At 36.2% G+C, this 14,871-nt stretch overlaps 1 protein-coding gene across 2 annotated transcripts in view; it reads left to right on the plus strand.

Moving 5' to 3' along the window:
- The window catches only part of DDX10 (DEAD-box helicase 10), a 284,465-nt gene that overhangs the window by 135,685 nt on the left and 133,909 nt on the right, over positions 1 to 14,871 (plus strand). The window lies entirely within an intron of this gene.

The following is a 14,871-nucleotide window of genomic DNA, read 5'->3' on the forward strand; positions in this document are numbered from 1 at the left end:
AATAAAATATATAAATGATTTTCTGTTACAGAAAGATCCGGAGATAAGAGCTCAATCTAGCAATTATGGGCTTACCTAGTACATTTAACATATGACTGGAGTTAGCACAATTTTATTTCTAAAATCTTTCAGAATTGCATCTATTATGTAATTTAGATGCAATGAGGAGAGCTATGTCATTATCACTGCAGCTCAAATTCTGGAGGAGCGTAAATACTCCCACTATGCTCAGCCAACAAAAAGTAACAGAACAGTGGTTATTTGCTGACCTTTTCAGATCTTTTTAGATGAGGAAAGGTATAAATAAATAAAGCAATTCTTTGATTCCTGGTAAATAGTCTGGAGGCTGAAGAGCAGTAGAAAGGACCTCATTCTGCATCTTGTGCCGTTTACAGCCCCTTGATCTCCTTGCTCATCCACTCTTTATCCCAGGGGAGCAGACTCAGGCTGCATTCTTCCTCATACCCATGCTAGAAACTTTAGCAACTTCGTCATTCAACTGATTCCTTGAATTCTCTTATTTCTTTAAACTTTTCTAAGCTGTTTCACTTGACTCCCTACTTCCAGCTCTCGAGCTCATCTGATATACTTTCATATGTTGATGTCATATTAGTCTTGCTAAAAAATATTTCAATTACAGTTGACCCTTGAAGAATGCAGGGGTTAGGGGCGCTGACCCTCCTACACAGTCAAAAATCTGCATGTAACATTTTACTCCCTGAAAACTTTACTAATAACCTACCATTGACAGGAAGTTTTACCGGCAACACAGTCAGTTGGTTAACACATATTTTGTATATGTATTATATACTAAAGTAAGCTGGAGAAAAGAAAATGTCATTCAGAAAATCATAAGGAAGAAAAAATACATTTACAGTATTTTTGAAAAAAATCTGCGTATAAATGAACCTGAATAGTTCAAATCTGTGTTGATCAACGGTCAACTATATGTCACTGTTTTGCTCCCAAACTTTCCATCCTTACGGAAGTTTAAACTCTTATTCTTCAATTCACTCTCAGTTTTCACCATTTCAGTCTTAATGAATTTATTATATCGTTTTTAAAATTGTTATTTTTGTTTTGGCAAAACTCCTATAACATAAAATTTCTCATCTTAACCATTTTCAGTGTAGTATATGAAGTCTGACAATTAAGTTTACAAACTCATCCTGGAAAAAGTGCTACATACCTCATTGCTGAATATCACTACGGTCACCTTCGAAGTCCTCCCCTTGGGAAGCTATGCACTGACGCCAGTGCCTAGTCCACCCTTCAAAGCAATTTTGGAACTCTTTTTCTGGAATGGCCATCAGAGCTGTCATCGTATTACCCTCGATGTCTTGAATGTCATCAAAATGTCTTCCTTACAATATTTCCTTTATCTTCAGGTAAAGAAAGAAGTCATTAGGGGCCAGATCAGGTGAGTAGGGAGGGTGTTCCAATACAATTATTTGTTTAGTGACTAAAAACTCCCTCACAGACAGTGCCGTGTGACCCGGTGCATTGTCATGATGCAAGAGCCATGAATTGTTGGCGAAAAGTTCAGGTCGTCTAACTTTTTCACGCAGCCTTTTCAGCACTTCCAAATAGTAAACTTGGTGAACTGTGTGTCCAGTTGGTACAGATTCATAATCCCTCTGATATCAGAAAAGGTTAGCAACACCATTTAAACAAGTTCACGAACTTAATTGTCAGACCTTGTAATCACATAGCTGTGCAGCCAGTCTCCTCTTTTTTATCTTGCAAAATAGAAACTCTATACTCATTGAACAATAACTCCCCATTTCCTCTTCCATTCAGCTGTTGGCAACCACTGTTCTGCTTTGTTGTTATGAATTTGGCTCCTAGGTGCCTCATATAAGTAGAATCATACAATACCAGTCTTTCTGAGACTGGCTTATTTCACTTAGCATGATGTCCGCAAGATGCATCCATGTTGTAGCATGTGTCAGAATTTCTTTTATTAAGGCTGAATATCAGTTCTTCTTTTAAGAGCAGGTCCTTTATGGGGAGACGATTGAATATGTCAGAATATTAGATACCTGAGAAGAATTACTGTAGTTCTCAGATAGGGTGAAGAGGAAAAAAAATCCAGATTCCCAGGCTTCTGAAGTCTCAACTTTGCCTGACTTCTCTTGTGTAGGATAACAGAATATGCCACCCCAAAATATGCCATTTTGGCATAAGGATTATTTGGGTTTAAGCCACATAGAAAACAACAGATGTAAGGTGTAGTCTGACTGTTCTTTTTCATACTGAAAGCAAGAGATAAAACTTCAATATGAAAGGTGCCCTATCTATAGCAGGAGCAAGTCATTGTGATCACTAAACATGGGGAGTATGGGCTGAGAAAAACCTGTACAAATGAACCTTGTTAAACTAACTCTTATCTTCCTAGTCACTTTTGCACAATAAAGTGTGCTAGACATGTTCCTTTGTCTTGTCACATCGTTAGCACTTACTTTGCTGTCACCCCTTATCCACAGTTTCACTCCGATGGTTTCAGTTACCCACGGTTGATTGCATTCTGAAAATATTAAATGGAAAATTTCAGAAATAAACAATTCATAAGTTTTAAATTGCACTCCATTCTGAGTAGCATGAGGAAATTTCACGCTGTTACTCTCTATCCTACCTGGGCCGCGAATCATCCCTTTGTCTAGTGTATCCACGCTGTGCACACTACCTGCCTGGTAGTCGTTCAGATCGACTATCACAGTATTACAATGCAAATAACCCTTAGTTTACTTAATAGTGGCCCCAAAGCCATTTACATAACTTTTTCCAGTATATTGTTATAATTGTCCTATTTTATTGTTGTGAATTTCTTACTGTACTTAATTTATAAGTTAAATGTTATCATAGGTAAATATATGTAGGAAAAAAAACCAGTATGTATAGGATTCGGTACTATCCATGATTTAAGGAACCGCTGGGGGTCCTAGAACATATCCTCTATGGATAAGCGGAGAGTAATGTACTCTTTGTCCAAACTAATATGTAAGTTTTTGGCCCTAACTTTTTTAGGTCTTCATTTTCCTTGTGAAGGCTCCCATGTACATAAAAATTACTATGTAAAATACATATTCTTTCCGTCTGTTAATCTGTTTTGTTAGTTTAATTCTTAGGCTCAGCTAGAGATGCTAGAGAGATTGTACTTCCCCTATACTTGTTTCCCATTTATTGAGTTGCCTCTATTAGTAGTGCTTGGCTTTTCATAATATTTTTTATTTAAGTAAAATTCCATTTTAGACCCAGTTTGTTTCCAGTTAATAAGTATACTGATTCAGTAACTGTATCTGCTATCTTAAGTATAGCCTTTCCTTTGCAGTCTTTGTGATATATGTGGTTTTTCATTGCAGAGCTATTTAAATTGTAATGTCGTTTTTTTGGACTCATGATAAACGAGGTGAACTGAAAAATATTTCTTTGTAGTTCTTTAAACCATTGATAGGAATGTGGGTGACAGAGTTTACTTTTCTTATTATATAGTAAAACAATTTTCAATGTAAAAAAGTTCAGGCTTCAATTGGAACACAACTTTTTTCTTGTCTTTACTGTATGGTAAATACAATTGTCTCTTGAAAAGGTAAATTCTTGGCTTCTGTGAACCAGAACCACCCTCAGAAGCTCTTCGGGACAAATCAGATCACTTCACAGCTCCAGAGTGTCCCCCTATCTTTTCTACAGGTGAATTCCAAAGTCCTTAGTGTGCCACACTAAGTGTTTTGCAATCTGATGTAAAATCTAAATCCTTGTCCTATGTCTAGCCAGAGTCTAATTCTCTTGTTCACTTTTACCTCTGCCTCCATTTCCACCAAATGACCTAGAATTCTCCAAATGTGGCATACTCTGTCCTTGGCCCAGCAAGTATGACTCTCCCTGCCTGGGATACCCTATTCTTGTTTCTCTGTATCTGGTGAAATCTCACTATTTGATTGAGGCTTTTGTCTCCCAGGATTCCTTATCTGAACCTCAGACCTCAGTGCTTTTGAATGACTGTTTCTTAATTTTCCCATGAATAGTATATGAATATTATCATTCTAGATGTTAATTCATTACCTTCAATGGATGCCTTAGGGCATTAGGGATTAATTTTCTTTTGAGACTCCCATTGAGTAAGGTCTGGTCTTGCAAACCCCCACTGAGTTTGTTTCCTTCTATTGCCCTTGCGCAGATTTCACAGTCCTCTAGAGCATTTGTCATGTTATAATTATTTGTTTACATATGCAGCATCTCCTTTAGGCTGGGCTTGTAGAGAACAGTTATAATATCTGTCTTATACATTCCCACACTCAGGACTCGGCACCATGCGTGATACAGAGCTGATGTTTGATGTTCAATAAATGTTGGTGGAATATAGATAGAGATACTGAGAAGATTATATTGACTTTCTAAAAGTAGTTCAGCTTCATTTTTTTCGGCAAGACTGTAGTTCACATTGTTTCTTCCCTTTTCTAATTTATTTCTGCATGTGATTTCTTCTTTAAATGATTACCTTAATATTTTCTACCTTGTTCTCCAGTTGGCTATCTATCACAGTTCAGCAGTTTTCTTGTTCCTTGTGTGGATACTTTTCCTGCCCAAACAGAACTAAATGTTCCCAGTAAGACTCTATTGATATGAATTTTTAGAACTCTAGTGTCATATTTAAAATACATTAAATTTTTGTGATTGACAGTCATATGGAAAATCAAATGAGATGATGCTTTTGCCTCATTTTATTGGGCAAAAATATGGTTGAACCATTTATTTGAATAATAATGTTGTTTTTGTAGTATGTATAGTTTGTGTTATCCATTCCATTTTCTGAGTTGATAATTTTTACTATACATTATTATAGTTATCCTCTGAGTGTTTGCTCTATAAATTGATTTATCATCTAGGTGATGATAAAGGAATTTTTTCCATTTTTTTTTTTTGCATCCCTGTTTGTTCAGTGTAGAGAGATGGAAGTGGATATTTGTTATTTGATTTTATTTTGTCAGATATATGCTGTGTTCATAAAGAGTTAATCCTTTGAGTTGGTAGAACTACAGACCGTGCATACCTTCAGACGTATAAAATGTAAAGATGTGTGCACCTCTTAAACACCTCTTTCCCAGACTTTGGAGGGTGATTCTCTTCATAGAAAAGACCCTGTATTTGTTAGATTATGTATTTTGGAGTGTCCGAATAAGTACTTTGAATCTCAGAGTGTGATTGTTTCAAATTTAAGGAAATATTTAACTAGATCGTAGTTTTCTAACAATATTAGAATAAAAAAAAATTATCTTCACTACTCCTTACCTGCCTGAACTATGAAGAGAAAGGACAGATTGACTTTTGTAAACTGCTATAAAATCAGCAGTAGGTTTCTATTCTGTTGGCTTGTCCTTCTCATCTCCTTAAAGCTTGAGATAAGTGTGTGTTTTGAATGTATTGAGAACCATGTTTTCAAAGTATCTGAACTTGTGAAATGTTAAAGGATTCCAGGATTGGCAGTAGCTTGGTGTGTGTAGAGAGAACTCTGCTGGATTAGAGATCAGAAAACCCACGACTCCTCCACATTGTCTCTCTCTGTGTACCCTGTTGTACAAATCAAGTAAAAGCACAAGTGGATACACACACACACACACACACACACACACACACACACACATTGTCTCTTGTTGGTCTTATTTAATTTGACTTTAGTGTATTCATAATCTTAGTTTCAGGTGTACTGCATAGTGGTTAGACATGTGTGTAATTTGTGCAGTGATCCCCCTGCCTAGTCTAGTACCCATCTGGTACTATACATAGTTAGTACAACAAATGGAAATGTTGATAGCCTGTTATGGTACAAATGTGAAGTGGCATTAGTTTCTGTGTTTGATTGCTATGGTATTATTAAATCAGCTCCCATTTTTTTCTGCAAGAATACATTCTGCACACTTTTCTTGCCCCTTTGTAATGTACCCAGCCACTAAAAGCAGTAGCCCCTTCCCCATTTCCTTAGAACAATTTAAGTGGGTTTTTTGTTTGTTTGTGTTTGCTAGACACTGCTAAATAAAAACAGAACTAGTAACTGGCAAAGGTATAATAGAATTCAAATCCTAGTCCTTTTGACTCCTGAGCCTGTGCCTTTAACCAATATATACAGTATCCACAATCAACATTCTTTTACTATCAACAGTACAGTGGTGATCTTGAGAATCTTACTATTCAGAGATACCTATTAAAAGTGAGCTGTGGGACGTTTGAAAAAAGAAAAATATAGACATTCTCAACATGGCAGTGTTTTAGTAGGTTTATTTGTAGTCAAAACCCAAAAAGTAGAGTTAGTATGTGTTGAGTACAGTGTGGCCTGTTGTGGGTCAGGTGGAAATCATCACTGCTCTGTTCAGAAAACTCAAATGTATGTGTGTTGGTAAGTCTGGAACATCCAGGTAATAGTGCATTTATATGATTTTCAATGTACTAAATCCAGTAATACTGCAATACTTGAAAAATGCCAGGTGTGCTTTTGCTTCTTTTATACCAATCTTTAAAATATTTCTTAGTCTTCTTTTGTTTATGTATAAGAAAGAAGATTCATCTGACTTCTTTCACAAAATTTATGATTACGAGATAGCTGCATATTATTTCCCTTCAGGGATATGTCATTCTCTCAGGTCTGGTTCAGTAATGCTTAGAATAAATTGCTTTTCTTTTGTAATTCTCAGAAACTTTATTCTCTAAGAGATTTTAAAGAGCTAATTAAAAGATTCCTAGAGTTAGTTGCCTACATTGCAGGGAGACATATATGTACTTTTTTTATATGTGCACTTCAGTGACAGTGTCACCCCCTCACCCCAAGTAACAAAGGGAATTTTTGAATGAGGGAGTGCTAATATACGATATTTATCTCATGAATTTATCTTTCCAGACTTGAAATTTAATTACATCAATCCCTCAGACTTGGATATAGATACAATTCCTAACTATTTTCAGCTGAAGCAAGCTATAAAATTAATGTCTGTATTTATCATTTTTATGTAAATCCAACATAGAAAAACACAGTTCCCAGAAAAGGCCATCAGTTTTGAATTTATTCTATAGACCTGATACTTTGCTATTATAGAAACATACTGTCTCCAACAACGTTTTCATTTTCATGTTTTTGGCGGCTTATTTCAGTTTCCTCTACTTTTTCTTTCTTACTTTTCGAATAAATGATTCTTTGCCAGCAGCATTCTTTCAAGATATCAAACTTGGTTCAATATTGCAAGTTTTCTACATTTGTTACTAAGGGTTATTTACACCCAGATGAATAATATTACCCAGGAGCAGTATTTTAGAACTTTCAAGGGTCTTTGTTTTTCTTTATCATTGCTGTTCTCCTTATTAGTTCTCTGAGGCATGTATTATGTAAATCAAAGTTATCTTTTATAGTCGTGTATAATATACTTAATACGTAGTTTTGTATTCTCATTTTATAGTTTTTAGGTAAGTACATTTCAGATATTAATTTCATTAGGAAGTTTTGATTTTTAATAATCTTTTGTTTATAAACTAATCTCTAGGTAACAGAAACTGAGAAAGCAAATGCTCATATGTTGGAAATATCTTTGGTTATTACCCATGGACTGGTTTCCTTTTGCTAACCTGTGAGGATCACATGAAATAATCTCATTCCTTTGATATTTTCTTACTTGCAAGTTCTATAGCTTCTCATCCCTTTGTAGAATACGGTACTGCAAATGGGTCTCTTTCTAAGGCAATTTCCAGCTCTTTTTATTTGTGTGTATGTGGAGTTTTGTTTTTTTTTTTGCCTGTTTGTTATCATAGGATTGAAATTTAAGTAGGCCAGAAAGATCAGATTCTCACAGTTAATTCAATAAGCATTTATTGAGGGCATCGTATATTGTGTTAGTCCAAGTACATCAACAAAATAAAAATAAAATCAAACTAGAGAGCTGTTCTAAGGTAATGCATTAGATTTCTATTGCTGCATAACAAATTTCCACAAACATAGCAGCTTAAAACAACACACATTTATTATCTTTTGTTTTCTGTGATTCAGGAAGGAGTCTGGGCACAGCTTAGCTGGGTCCCCTGCTAAGGGTATCAGAAGGCTGCAATTAGGGTGTTGGCCAGTCTACATTCTCATCTAGGGACTTGAATGAAGAATCCCCTTCTGAACTCATTCAAGTTGTGGGCAGAATTTCTTTGGCAGCAGTATGACTTAGGGCCCCTGCTTTTTGCTCGCTGTTGCCTGGGGACCGTTCTCAGCTCCTACAGGCTGTACACACTTCCTTGCTGTCATGCAGGGTGTCATGTGGGGTCTCTGGTCTCACTCCCCACATAAGAACGCAGGACATGGTGAGGCCAAAAAGGAACACCCACGGAGCCATAGATAGGGGAGTCATACCACTATAGTCTCTCTGGCGGATGGGTTGGAGACACAGGAAGCAGGAGCCACCTATCCTCAACCTGCCGTCCACTTCTCTCTGCCAACCAACCTCACTTGCTAGCTGCAATCCGCCGTGCTAAATAACTACAATCCGCTCTTGCTATCCTCCATTTTCCTGCTAGCGTAGCCACAGCACTTAATTAGTGGCCAATGGCTCCCTGGTTACAGCTGACGGCCAACTAGCCACAGCTGATGGCCATCCAATCACAGTTGATGGCCATTTACTATCCGAGTGAGCACTTTTCCACTTGAGGGCGAGAGCCTGGAAACTGCACTCCTGGCTCTGTCCCCACACAGGCCATGTGGCTTCTCTAACATGTCTGCTTACATCATTAAGCCTGCAAACGTGGTCTGTAGCTCCAGTTCATTAGTAAGATGGAGTCTTATGTCATGTAAGACAATCATAGGGGTGATATCCGTAGATCTGATTACACCGAAGGGGAGGGGATTACACAAAGGCATGAATATTTGGGGTCACCTTGGGATCTTCCTGCCACAGACAAGATGTAAAGAAATGGATGATAAATGGACCTCAAATGATTAAAAATTGTACATTTTATTGCCTAGATATTGTGTTCATGCCAGGACTAGATTAGATAGTGTTGAAGCTGGACCATTACTGTGACAACACTTCGTTGAAGCGTGGTCTCTATTTTGAAAAGACTGTAGGCAAGCTAAGGATGAGGTCTCTGATGGGACTTTGCAGTGTCTGTGTCCTACCATTCCGTAAGACATATCCATGCATGTTTGAGCCTCTGCAATGGAGGACAGAATGTCTTTCCTTCCACATTATATTCATGAAGATTTCTGAATTGTCGTCAAACTGTTAATATATAGGCATACGTTGGAGACATTGAGGATTTGGTTCCTGACCATCACAATAAATAGAGTGTCACAATAAAGCAAGTTGCTGGAGGAGAGTGTTGCCTTCAATTTGCAAGATAGATAGATAGATAGATAGATAGATAGATAGATAGATAGGTAGATAGAACAAAACAAACACCTGTGAGGTGCAGTAAAGCGAGGCATGACTAGTTAGTTGCGTTTCTTTAAAGTAGCAAGCAATATAGTCATCAAAGATGTTTCTTGTTAAAATAAAAGTCTCATTAAAAGAACGGTTTAGGCATGTACAGAATATCATTGTTTTTAGATTTACAAGTTCTTAGAGAATAGCAACATGTTACATGATTAGATTTCATAAAAACATTAGGGTTTTTTTATATTTTTAAATTTTTTTGTTTTATTTTATTCATTTATTTAAACAGGTAATAAATGAACTTATTTCCATTGACGTTTTAAAAATCTTTTCTTTCCTCCTACTTAATATTAGGCCTTGTTTTATGTTACTGAGTTGATATCATGAATTTAATGACTTTGAGTGTGACTTTTAATTTTGGATGTATTAATAGATTAAAATCAAAGGCATCAAATTTCTCAATGTCTTGCCTCTGCATCCTCAGTTTGTTCATCAGCCAATATGGACTGCTTTAATTTTAAAGACTTCTGGATTAAATTCACATTTTTAAATATATCTTTATTCTTGGAAAACATACATACTAATTTAATAGTGAAAGAAGAAAAAGTTAATGCTTATAGATTTTGTTTAAAGTTAAACTTGTAGAATAAACCATAGTCTTTTAAAAAGAATTCTGTTATGCATTTAAAAATTTTTTTCTATTAAGAACAGCAAGAACAATAAAATATGGCGTGAAGGGACTTTAACCAGATATGTCTTTTTCCCCAGAGTGTTTTTGATACTGCAATAGACACATGCGAGGGCATGTTGTATGTTGGGAACTGTATGACATTCAGTTTGTCTGGTGACTAGGCTTTCCATGTATTCTTTCAGTTACTGAACTACATTGAGCATTATTCTAGGAAAGGAGCCCTCAAGGCTTCTTTCTGAACTTGGTCTGAGCTCACCCCCATCCCTCAGGATTATTTTTAAAAAGGAAACAAACTAAAAAGTTATTCACAATCTTCTACCATGATCTGGGATTTAGCACCCAATTAAATTTAAATGTTATTTTGTAATTTAACTACTTGCGTACATCCTTTTCTTAAAACAGAACATATGTTGGACATACTGTTAATATTACCTTAGAAATATTTGTTAAAAAGCAGGCAGAGAGTGTTATCTCATTCCCTGAATAGGAAAGAATCCTCAGAGGACTTAGTATGGCTCTATTTAGTACCCAGGTGCATTTTCTCATTAGCTGCTCACCGGGTTCCCATCGCCTTTATGCCCTAGGAATGACAAGTAATCCTGTTGAGTTTTAGTTAATTGGGACAAATAGAGCAAAGGACAGTTCTAAAAGGGAAATATAGGGAAGGGAAGAGCAAAAGACAGTTCTAAAAGGGAAATACAGGGAAGGGAAATTAACTATAAATATGATGAAGAGAGAGCTGAGCAATTAATAGGACGGACAATTTTTGTTACACGATTCCTGTACTCTTATTGTATATATTCTAATTGTATGCATGTTATTGAGCAAAGGCTCACTACCTGATGGGCATAGAAGCCAATATTATGGCACCCAACTTTTGAGAAAAGAAAATACTTTATAGCAATGTCGACTGGCAAGGAGACAGAAAGCAAGGCTCAAATCTGTCTCCTGATCCAGAGTTCAGGCGAGTTTTAAGAGGTTAGGGTGTGAACAGACTGGCATGCAGAAGCACTGGCTGGGCGGGTTTTGATTGGAGAGCTTCAGAGCTTGGCATTTGAGGTAAGATATGGTAAGGGGCTTCAGCATGGATCTTCTAAGACAGCAGACCCTTTGCTGGCTTTCCTGTGTTCAAGTTTGGGTCAAGTGCTGGTCTTTTGGTTCTGTGTGTGTGTGTGTGTGGGGGGGAGGGCATAGACAGGTGAGTGTGTGTGTGTGTGTGTGTGTGGGTGTGTGGGTGTGTGTGTGTGGTGGTGTAGACAGGTGAAACATTGGTTCCCACTGTAAATGAAGGTGAAAATTCTCTCCTGCACATTCTTGGGCCGCATGACTTTCAGTTTTGGTCTGTTGTCTCTGAAAAACAGCTCAGTATTTTGTTAGAAACAGAATAGGGTCAATTTGAACTACCGTGTTTCCCCGAAAATAAGACCTAGCTGGACATTGAGCACTAATGTGTCTTTTGGAACAAAAAAATAATATAAGACTGGTATTATATTATATTACATTATATTATAAAGACCTGGTATTACATTATATTATATTATATTATACCTGGTATTATATTATATTGTATTATATTAACTATATATTATATTTATTATATTAAAGACCCGGTAAAATAAGACCGGGTCTTACATTAATTTTTGCTCCAAAAGACACATTAGAGCTGATTGTCTGGCTAAGTCTTATTTTCAGGGAAACCCAGTAGTTCTGTGGTTACATATATGTAGATCTTCATGTTTTTTGTTAATGTTCACTTATCCTATTTTTTTAATGCTGGTACTAATTAGATATAAGCATGTTATTATTTTCCTGTTTCTTTTTCTAGGAAAGTTACTGATCATTTTGCATTAATGGTCTGCAACCAACCTGCTCATTAATTTCTGTGTTTCAAGAGGCTTTGCCTAACACCCTAGATTCTATTGTGGAATGGACAATAAAGTCAATAAATAGGACATTAAAATAAAATCTGGGTATCTTTCAGAGTTTGTTAAGCAAATTTTTAATCATTGTAGATGCTATGCCTTTGAAATAAGCTTACGTTTTGCCACATAGCATCAAGTCTTGCTCTGTTTGGTATCACACGCCGCCAGTTAATTAGCTATCTTTGTTTTCAATTGACTTTTTCTTTCCAAAGTAAACTTTCTGAGTTTTTCTTTTTTATAGTTTTGCTTTTTATCTCTCAAAAAGGTGTACTTGAAGGAGAATGTTACTACTTCATAGATTTTTGGTGAAATATACATGTCAACTTGTTACTTGCATTGATTTATAAATTTATGTTATAATAGTTAACACTGAGTTTCTTTATTTTTTTTCCTTAATTTTTTATTGGGGAATATTGGGGAACATTGTGTTTCTCCAGGGCCCATCAGCTCCTAGTTGTTGTCTTTCAATCTAGTTGTGGAGGGCACAGCTCACTGGCCGATGTGAGAATCGAACCAGCAACCCTGTTGTTCAGAGCTTGCTCTAACCAAATGAGCCATCCAGCCGCTCCACTGAGTTTCATGTTTGAAGTTCTTAGGTGTTACCACTGTTTATCCACTTGTTCTTCGGTAACTATTGACTATTGACTTTGTAGCGTGTATGAAAGGATGTAAAATGAAGATTTCTGAAATTATAATGATAAAAAGACAGTCATAAAAAAATGCCATGAGCAAACATTTACTCTGTTTACTTTATGTTTGCCAATTACTACGTAGGTAGGAGAGAAATGCTATGCCAGTGAACTTTTTATTTATATGCACATGTTATGAGTGAGCCATTTGCATTGCCTGTTCTGGGAACTCTCAGTATCTTCTGCCCTATTGGGCTGTTGATCTTTTCCCTTATTCTTTGTATTAGCTCTTTGTATTGGGAAACTTGGACCTTTGCTTTTGATCTGATGAATTGCAAGTAGTTTGCTTTTTTTGTTCTTGGTTTGTTTTTATTTCCCAGATAGTCTTTTGTTTTACTGATTTCGGGACATGTTTAAAAATTTTTTATGTAGTTGAACTTGCCAATTTGGTCTTTTGTAAAGACTTCTGAGTTTCATGTCAAAGTTGAAAAGAACCTTCACTACTCTAAGGTTACAAAAGAATTCTCCCAGGGTTTATTTTAGTATTTTCATGGTTTAGTCTTGCAAATATAAGATTTGATCCACTTGGCATTTATTCTTTTGTAAGGTGTGAAGTGTGGGGAAAAAAAAAACACAACTTTATTTTTCCTAGCTAGCTACCCGGTTCCAACACTGCTCATTGAAGTCTGTCTTTGCACTGATTTAATGTGCCAACTTTATCCTATATGAATACCTTTTTATATTTCGGGTCTATTTTGGACTTTCTATTCCATTCCATTTATATGTACAAAGTGCGATAAAAAAAATATGGTAAATGTTTAAATAAAAAATTTATTACAGTAAAAGACACATTGCCATTAATCCCCCTCAAAATACTTTCTGCTCACTTCAAACACACTTATCCCATCATTCTTTCCATTTTCTGAAGCAGTTCTAGAAGTCCTCTTTCGTGAGTTTGTTTAGTTGTGCTGTTGTGGCTCCTTGGATGTCCTGAATGGATTCAGAATATTTACCTTTCGTGGTCATTTTGACTTTGGGGAAGAGCCAGAAGTTGCACGGTGCCAGATCCAGTGAATAAGGTGGACACTGTAATGTTTTTATTTGACAGAAATTGCCATATACCAGAAGCGATGTGTGACAAAGAGCGTTGTCATGATGGAGGATGATTTAGGGCACAGTTTAAAATACACCTTCTCTCAACTGTAGCTCACACCTGACTGACTGCACCGAGCAAGTTGAAACTTGTCACACACTGTTACTAAGGTTTTACGTACCACTTCCCATATGGAAGATTCCTGCCTTTCCATTGGATAGCACTCGGCAGCAGCATTCACTGCATTTTTTTAATCATACCTCACATGTATTTACAATATGTTTGAATATTTCATAGAACTACTCATCACTTACTGCATTTTCAGAATTTCCCCAAACTCTGAGCTTAAATAATTTTTATGTTTATTTCTTAAATGGAAATTTCTGGTGGTATAAATTTGGGCAGTTTGCCTTGGGTTTTTTTCTTTTATTATGGGATTTTTTACTCATCTCCCTTTCCTTAGCCTCTTTCTTCCACCCAGAACTCAGAACCTGAATTGAACTAACCTTCCTTGTCTTTTATAAGTTGTTAGGCATATTTTCTCTGGTCCTTTTTTCATGGAGATACAGCCCTTTGAACGTTTCATAGAGAATTAACTATTCTAATTTCCCACATCTCTTCTGCCCAGGTGTGAGCATAATAGTCAATCCCATAGTATTTATATTATGTTTCTAGGTTGATAGCACACCTCAGGATTACCCAGTTTCCTTTTCTGACTCTAGGATTTCTTTTTTGCTAAATTAGCAATATGTTTAATTATTGAAAAGCCGTTGGTTATGTTTTATCAGTTTTTCTAGATATTTGTGGTGTGAGAGTTTTCACCATTTTGCCAGAATCGGAAGTCTCCAGACGTTACACATTTAACATCACCTTTCCATCTTGGCAATGATTGGTGATTTATAATTTTCTTTTATGCCTAGATTATATAATGGGTAGAAAGGTTGAAAAAGTTTTAGCTGGTCGTTTGATACTTGTATTCATTTTTTAGCTACATGTAACAGATAAGCCAGGGTTTATAAAAAAAAAAAATCACGTTTGTCATTGTTTCTAAGTTAACCTTAGACACAAGTTATTTTCTTGACTACTACTCATGAATGTTAGTAGAGGTTTATTTTCCAAGCTTGTGGCTGTTTTGGTTTGTGCC

Source organism: Rhinolophus ferrumequinum, chromosome 11, assembly GCF_004115265.2.
Source record: "Rhinolophus ferrumequinum isolate MPI-CBG mRhiFer1 chromosome 11, mRhiFer1_v1.p, whole genome shotgun sequence".
Lineage (NCBI taxonomy): Eukaryota > Metazoa > Chordata > Mammalia > Chiroptera > Rhinolophidae > Rhinolophus > Rhinolophus ferrumequinum.